The following is an 11,043-nucleotide window of genomic DNA, read 5'->3' as shown; positions in this document are numbered from 1 at the left end:
GTTGATCACCACTGGTATAGAGTAGATTTTCCACAGTATGCATCCGATGAAGTGAGCTGTAGCTCACGAAAGCTTATGCTCAATTAAATTGGTTAGTCTCTAAGGTGCCACAAGTACTCCTTTTCTTTTTACTGGTATAGAGTGTTAACTAGTGGAGGTACAAAGGAAACTGTATCAGGAAAGAATTACTTGCACAGTGTATTACATAACTCCTTCTGCACCACACTGAAAATGTACCTCGGGCCTAAGTTAGAAGCACACATTTTACTATCACTGTAATAAGCTTAATATATTGCAATACATAAAGGTACCCCTGGAGCTTTAGCATATATCTACATAGACAGCAGTCAGGCCATATTAATCCTTTGTTAATCTTTTAACACACAATTTCCTACTGTTTGAGTATCTCTTCCAGTTTCTTAAACATCATCTCGTACACAATATTAGTGCCATCTGCTGTAAGTTTCTATAACAGTCTAATGGAGAATAGCTGCTATATTTTTGTGGTCAAATTTTACACTTGCAGCTTGTCACACAGACTTTTCATTAACATCACTGGAAAAATCTCCATGAAGTCTAAGTGTAATGGTAAGGATAAATGTGATATGTAACCAAAAGATTAATACTCCTGCATTTTGAAAGAAAAAAGAATATTTTACATTATTTCTTACTTCTTATCATTTTGCAATTTGTGAATCACTCTTCACATCCAGAAGTCGTTAAGCAGGTTGACAAAAACTTTCAACAATGGATCCTTCTTCAGTAAAAGATACAGTAGTTCATTACAGAGTCAGTTGCAGATAATCAACAGCTCTATTGTCCATTGTTCCCAGAAAAATACTGAACGCAAACAAAAACAAAACCCCACGAATTTCCATCAACTCTTTCACTCCCCCTTTGTGTCATTTTCTGAAGGCACTTATACTGAATGAGCTTACTGTCAGGAATATTAACAAACAGTACATTTTCAAGAAATATTAAAGACAATTTGTGGAAAGGAAATTTTAAATTTACTTTTCAAGAGTATTCTTACTAGAATACTCATTCTAGGAATCACGGTCATCCAACCAGGGAACAGAAGCCATATAACTTTAGTGACCTGTTACACTGCTCAAATTTCAAATATTTGCAAAGAACTGTTAATGAATGAGCTTCAGACCAAGAATAATTCAGACATTGTGCAACTAATGTCAAATAATAAGTTACATTCAAGAAATCCATGGCCTGCCTGTGGACAATTTGCCAACACAAACATCAAGTGAAATTCATGGAATAACTTACATTACTAATTATTCAGCCACTTCTACTTCCAAGCAAACGGGGTTCTACAGTCTGGCCAAGATTTTTAGAAGTGATTAATAGTTTGTTTCCTCAATTTTCAATCTTCATCATTAGATACCTTAAAGGAGCATGCCTTTCAGAAAGGGCTGAACATCAGAAGATCCCTCTAAGGTGTCTCCAGATGGACATGCAAAAAAAAAAAAAAAATCAAAATAACCAAGATTTCAAAAAATGACTGAATGGATTTTTAACTCTCTCAATGGTGATTTAAAATATCACTTTAATTCAAGCACTAAAGACAACAGATCACTCTTGATATTTTTCTAAGTGTTGAAAATCTATATGTGTACAGAACCTCCATTAGCAAATCACTTTATGACAATGGGAGTTGCATATGTGGACTGAGGTGACAATTTGGCCTACTGAAATCCTAAAACTGGATCATTTCCTATGGAGCAAATGGGGCAGTTGTCCCCTGACATTGGTTTTCCCTCTAGACTTTTCATTGGTTTATTTGCTTCGCTTTCCACCCCACCCCAATTTTGCAGAATATAATATAATCACATATAAATTTCTATAAGCTGACACAACTTTGCCCTCACCTCTCCCTGTGTTTTTTCCAAAATTACACCAGTGCCTAAAACTATCAAAAAACCAGTGTTTTGGGGGGAAGCAAATAAACCTAATATATACCTTCAGTTAACACTATAAATAAAACTGATATTTTTCTCCAGCACACACTCTTGGGCTGTTTGAGCCCACATCTGTCAAATGTTAATTTGAGGGTGTTGGAGGCTTTGTTTTCCTCAAGCAGGATTTTGTGTGTGACAACTATTGAATCAAGTGAGAAACAAGCTCCAGAGACATATAAAAGAGCCTAACCATAATATCATTGATGTGGGTTGTAGAAGGGTTTGATGTAATATTAAAAACTGAAGAGCATCACCTTCACAGTTCACATAGAAAATAGGAGAGAAAACAAGCAAAGGAGCCCCCAAAAAAGTGGTTTGTGTGACTGTGTTACCCAATGATCAAATCACTCCGTTTCAAAAGCAAATACCAACCAGACAAGATTCAGATCATTTACTACTTTCAAAAACATTTCTAGTTTCTCAGCTTCTTCAGTATATCTAGAATGAGATTCTGACAGGACTTTCAAGTTTGAGTGGAAAGTAACCTCAACTTCCCTCAGTACAAAGCCCAAGTCATCAGGCTTTGAATGTACATCTCCATGTAGCAGAGAATTCACACACCAATCTGTGAACAAGCCATGGAAATGCAATGGCTGACTTCAAAAGAATAGCTGGTCCCTAAAGAAAGTTTGAGAGACTGTAGCCCTCTCAAACCCAAACTATAGCCTAGGTTTAATCATGGCCCTCAGCTAACCACTTGCTGATATAAGATCAGGGAAGTAGAAATTTTTTTATCATGGTGGCCACAATTATTTTACCTTTCACCAAACTGATAAATAACAAAAGTATGAGTCATATTACATAATTTTATCTATATTTGTGTCCATTTATATAGCTAGCTTTTGAAATATTTTAGTGAGGCAGCAGCGCCACTGTAGTTGAGTTTCATAGAATCATCGATTCATAGAAATGTAGGGTGGAAGGGACCACAAGGTATCAAATTCAGTTCCATGCACTGAGACAGGACCAAGTACACCTAGACCGTCTCCAACAAGAGTTTGTCCAACCTGTTCTTAAAAACCTCACTATGGAGATTCCACAACCTTAAGCCTATCCAGAGCTTAACTACCTTTATAGTTAGAAAGGTTTTCCTAATTTCTAACCTAAATCTCCCTTGCTGCAGATTAAGCCCATTACTCTTGTCCTACCTTAAGTGGACAAATGAGTGCTATCCTCTTTATTAAGCCTTTAACATATTTGAAGACTCTTATCAGGTCCTCCCTGAGTCTTCTTTTCTGAAGACAAACGATGCCCAGTTTAACCTTTCTCATAGGTCAGGTTTTCTAAATCTTTTATCATTTTTATAGCTCCCCTCTGGACTCTCCAATTTGTCCACATTTTTCCTAAAGCGTGGTGCCCAGAATTGGACACAGTACTCCAGATGAAGTCTTACTAGTGCCGAATAGAGAGGAACAATTACCTCGTATGTCTTACGTACAACATTCCTTTTCCATCACGACTTCTGTTTAAAGGTCAACCTTTCTAAATCTTCTAAAATAGACATGCTTAGTTGGATTTCTTTGAAATTTGATTGAGAACTGGTTAAAAGACAGGGAACAAAGGGTAGGAATAAATGGTAAATTTTCAGAATGGAGAGGGGTAACTAGTAGTGTTCCCCAAGGGTCAGTCCTAAGACCAATCCTATTCAACTTATTCATAAATGATCTGGAGAAAGGGGTAAACAGTGAGGTGGCAAAGTTTGCAGATGATACTAAACTGCTCAAGATAGTTAAGACCAAAGCAGACTGAAGAACTTCAAAAAGATCTCACAAAACTAAGGGACTGGGCAACAAAATGGCAAATGAAATTTTATGTGGATAAATGTAAAGTAATGCACGTTGGAAAAAATAACCCCAACTATACATACAATATGATGGGGGCTAATTTAGCTACAACTAATCAGAAGAAAGATCTTGGAGTCATTGTGGATACTGAAGATGTCCATGCAGTGTGCAGCAGCAGTCAAAAAAGGAAACGGGATATTAGGAATCATTAAAAAAGGATAGAGAATAAGATGGAGAATATCTTATTGCCCTTATATAAATCCATGGTATGCCCACATCTTGAATACTGCGTACAGATGTGGTCTCATCTCCAAAGAGATATACTGGTATTAGAAAAGGTTCAGAAAAGGGCAACTAAAATGATTAGGGGTTTCAAATGGGTCCCATATGAGGAGAGATTAAAGAGGCTAGGACTTTTCAACTTGGAAAAGAGGAGACTAAGGGGGGATATGGCAGAGGTATATAAAATCATGAGTGGTGTAGAGAAAGTGAATAGGGAAAAGTTATTTACTTGTTCCCATAATATAAGAACCAGGGGCAACCAAATGAAATTAATGGGCAACAGGTTTAAAACAAATGAAAGTTTTTCAGTCAGCACACAGTCAAGCTGTGGAACTTCTTGCCTGAGGAGGTTGTGAAGGCAAGGACTATTACAGGGTTTAAAAGAGAACTGGATGAATTCATGGAGGTTAAGTGCATTAATGGCTATTAGCCAGGATGGGTAAGGAAGGCGTCCCTAGCCTCTGTTTGTCAGAGGGTGGAGATGGATGGCAGGAGAGAGATCATTTGATCGTTCCCCATTAGGTTCACTCCCTCTGGGGCACCTGGCATTGACCACTGTCTTTAGACAGGATACTGGGCTGGATGGACCTTTGGTCTGACCCAGTACAGACATTCTTATGTTCTTGGTATGCCCTCGGGAGGGTACAGGTTGGAGTTAGTGACCCAAATTTGGAGTAAGGTGAGGCAGGGTTTCTGGTGATATAAGCCACCCCAAAAATAGCCATTTTTAAAAAGGTTCCAGGTAGTGGATTTTGTTTGTTTTGGTTTGGGTTTTTTGCCTACAGCTTAGGGTTACCATATTTCAAGTTCCCAAATAGAGGATGCTGGCCAGGAAAGGCAGAGCTGGAGGGGAAGGAGAGGTACAGTTTCTTTCTACTTTTAATATCTAACATTTGTAAACAAGTGTTATGGCCTCAAAAACAAATGTAAATAAAATTTAAATGTACCTTTTTACATGCAGTCAGGACTTTCCTACTGCTCTTCTTCCTGTTGTGCCAAGACATCTCAGCAGTGGTTGGTTGTTCATCAAGTAGCCATGAAAGTCTTCGGAAGATGTGTGCCTGAAGTTGTACTGTACAAGTTGAATCCTTGAAAGGGATCCTACCATCAAAACCAAGCCACCCTTAGTTCTGCGCTGCTGCTGGTGGTGGCGGCACTGCCTTCAGAGCTGGGCTGCCAGCCAACAGCCACCGCTCTCCGGCCACCCAGCTCTGTAGGCAGCACCGCTGCCAGCAGCAGTGCAGAAGTAAGGGTGGCAATACTATAGCACACCACCCTTACTTCTGCTGGGGGTGGTGCTGCCTTCCCAGCTAGCAGCCGCCACTCTCCAGTCACCCATACGATTTTTTGTTTGTAATCGAAAATAATAATATCAAGCAAGCACTGTACAGTTTGCATTCTGTGTTGTAATTTAAATCAATATATTTGAAAATGTAGAAAAACATCCCAAAATATGTATAATAAATTTAAAATTGGTATTCTGTTATTAACAGTGTGATTAAAACTGCAATCATTCATAACTATTGTTTTAGTTTCATGATTAATTACATTTTTCTTTAATCATTTGACAACCCTAATTTTTTTGCCACTGAATTTTATTTATAGGTAGGTTACATGAAATATTGTTTATATTCTGTGGGCATAAAATAGTATTTAAATACCTCCAAATATAGGAATTTAGAAATGTTGCATATCTGATCCTGTTAAGATACCGTGCTCCAGATGTATGCAATTATTGCAGGTGACTTGTCTACTTTAGATATAGTATCACACATACAGGAAAGTACTACAAAGCAGCAGTTCAAACAGAGGCATTCCTCTTTATTTTGCTTTCCTATGAATTTTTTATGGTAACTTGCTATGACTTGTTTGGAAGAAGCTGAATTGTAGTTTGGATAAATTTTGACAATTTGATGTAAATATTTTTAACCTGTGTGACAGGTGATTTCTTAATCTGCACTGTACCTAACTAATCCAAAAGGAATGGCTTAAGGCTACAAAGAATCACTAGATTAACTGAGTAAACCAGGGATTTAACATTATCTTTATGTGCAATATCTGTAAAAACACTGGTGGAGGGGCTTCACCTTACATTAAAAAATGATATTTGAGAAAACTTGGATAGGAATTACATCCAAATCCAAGGGACTACAGAACACAGGTATAATTAATGAGATCCATATTTTTATACCAAACTGTGCAAGCACATTAAAGAGAAAATTTTGTTTAATATTCTTGGCTGTAAAATTAAGAGAAAATTAATTAAATGCTACAAGACTTAAAGAGGAGGACACTTCTATCCTTTCTGTCCACTCTTCCTGTTTATTGTACAAATACTTGTATTTTAACAAAGGGAATGGCTTCCTCTCCCCCATCCCCAGTCTGATCCCTGATTAGACCAAGATATTTTATTTTATCTGGATGTACTCTCTGCAGTCAGCCCCCCAGTTCCAGAAGGGAATGATGAAGCACAAAGGAACGGTGTACAAAATCCACAGATCAGAGTATATGCTTTGCTTCCTCTTTCTGCACTTGCTAACATGGAAGGACACCATAGAAGTCTATGTTTATTTCCATATGACTGTAAGTTAATGAAGATTTTCAAGGATGCATAGATATAGCCATTCCCATCAATTGAAAGGTCTGAGTCTAGACTAAACACATAATGCCAAATAATGAAAATTAATATTTAATATGACTATCCTTTGGCATGATTTTCCCCTCCCTCAGCAAAATCCAAGTGAGGAGACTTACAAGGAGAAAAACTTCAGAAGGGTTTACCTTGCAGGGTTTCTTTCACATTGAAGTGGTAGATTTGTCCAACATGGAATGAACGGCCTGTAGTAGAGTCCTCAGAGGACCAGATGGCCTAGTGATTACCCATTTTCCAGTCTTTCACTTCCCAGCAGGATAGGCCTTCACTCCAGTTCCTAACCCTTGTATGTGGCTTATCCTCAGTTTTTCAAAGTCCTTTCCCACTCCTTACTAGAAGGGTGATAGGGTGGAAATGGGGTTTATGTCCTTCTGCACCAAGGGCAGTCGGTAGGGGAGCCCAGGCCCTCCCACTCCACCAGGCTCCAACCTAGGTCCCTGGGAAAAACAACAATATCCAGCACTCTTCAGTACCCCAGAGCTGCCTGCCTGGGTCACTTCCTACCATCCATCTCCCCCAAAGTCTCAAAGATAATAAAAATAAAAACAAGAAAACTATACTTCAACCCCAACTGGGCTCTGCAGGCAGTCTTCTTGCTCACAGGGGGTGTGGGGGGTTCTTCAGCACCCTTGTTCAGGAACCCTCAGGGTAGGTCAGTCCTCCACCCCCATCTTTCCCCTTCTGAGCTGAGTGGCTCCCTTCTAAGCTTCCTCTCCGGTTGGAGCATGCTCAGCAGGCTTGAAGGGGAAGGGCTACATGGGCCCAGTACTGCCCTTTAATGCCTTCAGGCTCAGTGTGGGGTTTGTACACCCCATCACACCACCCCAGGGAATTCATGCAGATCCTAGGGCATCCAGAAGGGGCCAAGATCTGCACAGAACCCTCCACATCCTTGGAGCATGGCTGTAGTGGATGTCTGCTACCAGGAACTCCCCTGGCCACCACTGGTCCTGGATCCCCAATTAAGGGAGAGTTGTTCACCACAGAAGGGGCTCTGCCTAAAGGGCAATACAGCCCCAAGTCACTCCTCCATCACTAACAATTTACACAGTATGCTTCAACTGTTGTTTTATTTACAGTCTTCTACCAGGTATAAATTCTATGCTAAGGGCTCTATTCATACAATCATAGGACTGAAAGGGACCTCGAGAGGTCATGTAGTCCAGTCCCCTGCACTCACAGCAGGACTAAGTATTATCTAGACCATTCCTGAAAGGTGGGTGTCCAACCTGTTCTTTAAAATATCCAAGGGTGGAAATTTTATAACCTCCCTAGGCAATTTATTCCAGTGCTTAACCACCCTGACAGGAAGTTTTTCCTAATATCCAACCTAAACCTCCCTTGCTGCAACTTAAGCCCATTGCTTCTTGTCCTATTCTCAGATATTAAGAACAATTTTTCTTCCTCCTCCATGTAACAGCCTTTTCTGTACTTGAAAACTATCATGTCCTCTGTCTTCTCTTTTCCAGAAGAAGACCCAATTTTTTCAGTCTTCCCTTATTGGTCATGCTTACTAGAACTTTAATCATTTTTGTTGCTCTTCTCTGGACATTTTCCAATTTGTCCACATCTTTCCTGAAATGTGTCGCCCTGAACTGGATGCAATACTCCAGTTGAGGCCTAATTAGCGCTGAGTAGAGCAGAAGAATTACTTCTCATGTCTTACTTACAAAAGTCCTGCTAATGCATCCCAGAATGATTTCTTTTTTTTGGTAACAGTGTTACATATTTAGCTTGTGGTCCACTATGACCTCCAGATCCCTTTTCACAGTACTCCTTCCTAAGCAGTCATTTCCCATTTTGTATGGGTGCAACTGATCGTTCATTCCTCTTTTGAATTTGTCCTTATTGAATTTCATTCTATTTACTTCAGACCATTTCTCCAGTTTCTCCAAATCATTTTGAATTATAATCCTAACCTACAAAACCCATGCAACCCCTCCCAGCTTGGTATCATTCACAAACTTTATAAGTGTACTCTCTATGCCACTATCTAAATCATTGAAGAAGATATTTAAGAGAACCGGACCAAGAACTGATCCCTGTGGGACCCCACTCATTATGCCCTTCCAGTATGACTGTGAACCACTGATAGCTACTCTCTGGGAACAGTTTTCCAACCAGTTGTTCACCCACCTTATAGTACCAACTAGGTTGGGTCTCCCTAGTTTGTTTATGAGAAGGTCATGTAAGACAGTATCAAAAGCCTTACTAAAGTCAAGATATACCACATCTACCACTTCCCCCCTATCCACAAGGTTTGTAACCCTGTCAAAGAAAGCTATCAGGTTGGTTTGACATGATTTGTTCTTGACAAATCCATGCTGACTGTTACTTATCACCTTATTATCTTCTAGATGTTTGCAAATTGATTGCTTAATTATTTGTTCCATTATATTTCCTGGTACAAAAGTTAAGGTGACTGATCTGTATTTCCCTTTTTATAGATTTGCACTATATTTGCCCTTTTCCAATCTTCTGAAATCTCTCCCATCTTCCATGACTTTTCAAAGATAATCGCTAATTGCTCAGATATCTCCTCAGTCAGGTCCTTGAGTATTCTAGGATGCATTTCACCAGGCCCAGGTGACTTGAAGACATCTAACTTATTTAAGTAATTCTTTACTTGTTCTTTCCCTATTTTAGCCTCTGATTCTGCCTCATTTTCACGGGCATTCACTATGTTAGATGCCCAATCGCCACCTCTGCCATTTCCACATTTTCTATTAGTTCCCACCACCTGCACTGAATAACAGCCCTACCCTGTCCTTGGTCTTCCTCTTGCTTCTAATGTATTTGTAGAATGTTTCCTTGTTACCCTTTATATCTCTAGCTAGTTTAATCTCATTTTGTGCCTTGCCCTTTCTAATTTTGTCCCTACATACTTGTGTTATTTGTTTATAGTCATCCTTTGTAATTTGACCTAGTTTCCAGTTTTTGTAGGATTCTTTTTTGATTTTTAGATCATTGAAGATCTCCTTGTTATGCCAGGGTCATCTCTTGCCATACTTCCTATCTTTCATACGCAGTGGAATAGTTTGCTTTTGTGCCCTGTAGCGAGGTGATGACTCACCGGTGCAGCATCTCCTGCTGGTTGTCCTGGGAATTAGCTCTCCAGCGTATTGAGCGCTCTCTTCAGGCTGATGTCTCGTGGCTCCGTGACCCTCCTGGACTCCAGTGCCCTTTACCTCGGGTTCTACCCCAGCAGTAGCTCCTAGCTCTGGATCTCCCATCCCAGGGAACCCCCAGTCCTCTAAACCCACCTTGCCTCAGTGGCTACTGACAGTCATCAGCTAGCCCCCGCTGATTGGGGCAGACTGCAGTGTAATGGCCACTCATCATTGGCAAGGGTTTAGGACCAGCTGCCTCTGCCAATCCCAGGTTGCCCCTCTGCAGCCCCAGTACCTTTCTGGGCCTTTACCAAGGCCTGCAGCCTAGGGGTTTACCAGGCTGGAGCTCCCCAGCTCCCTTTGCCCTTCCCCAGTCCTGCTCCAGCTCTGGGTACCTTGCTCCCAGACAGCTAGTCCTTCCTGCTCTAGGGCTAGTGAGACTCTTCCAACTTTTCGCCCCCAGCCTTCTTATAAGGGCCAGCTGGGCCCTGATTGAGCTGGCCACAGCTGTGGTCAGCAACGCAGTCAACTTCCCCCAGCTGTTCTTAATCCCTTTCCCTGCTGCAGCCCTCTCCAGGGCTCCTTTTAACCCCTTTTCTGCAGGAGTGGGGCAGCCACCCCACTACATGCCCTTAATAATGTCTCTTTGAAAAACTGCCAACTGTCTTCAATTGTTTTTCCCCTTCGACTTGCTTCCCATTGGATCTTACCTACCAACTCCCTGAGTTTGCTAAAGTCTGCCTTCTTGAAATCCATTATCTTTATTTTGCTGTTCTCCCTCCTGCCGTTCCTTAGAATCATGATTGCCCTGCTTATCTTAGTAGAGGGGGCAGGGAAATGCCATGAAATTAGCATGTTAGCATTTCATATCCAATCAGCACTCACTTTGCACAGGGGTGAGGCAGCAGTGAATCAGGTCTTGCATCTCAATAACTCAGGCTGATCTACACCTAAAACTTAGGTCAACCTAGATACATCTCTAAGAGCTGTGAAAAATTCCATACCCTGTGCAATGTAGTTAGATCAACCTAACTCCCACTCTAGATGCAGCTAGGTTGATGGAAGAATTCTTCTATCGACCTAGCTACTGCCTATTGAGGGGCTGTATTTACTACAGAAAGGGAAAAACCCCTTCTGTCACTGCAGTGAGTGTCTATATTACAGCACTGCAGCACCGTAGCTGTAGACATACTCTTAATATACCATTGAGGCTACTGTTCCATGGGCTCTCGCTAATGAGC

At 40.7% G+C, this 11,043-nt stretch overlaps 1 long non-coding RNA gene across 1 annotated transcript; it reads right to left on the bottom strand.

Moving 5' to 3' along the window:
• Positions 1-210: 210 nt before the first annotated feature.
• LOC122465505 lies at positions 211-10,306 on the bottom strand. Its single transcript, XR_006290416.1, has 4 exons — positions 9,766-10,306; positions 4,987-5,140; positions 3,394-3,511; positions 211-1,456 (listed from the first exon to the last, which is right to left on the bottom strand). It is a non-coding gene; the product is annotated as an uncharacterized LOC122465505 (long non-coding RNA).
• Positions 10,307-11,043: the final 737 nt, after the last annotated feature.

The sequence above is a fragment of the Chelonia mydas genome, chromosome 4 (assembly GCF_015237465.2).
Source record: "Chelonia mydas isolate rCheMyd1 chromosome 4, rCheMyd1.pri.v2, whole genome shotgun sequence".
NCBI lineage: Eukaryota > Metazoa > Chordata > Testudines > Cheloniidae > Chelonia > Chelonia mydas.
Note: the sequence above shows the minus strand (reverse complement) of the source record. Positions and strands in the feature narration are given on the sequence as shown.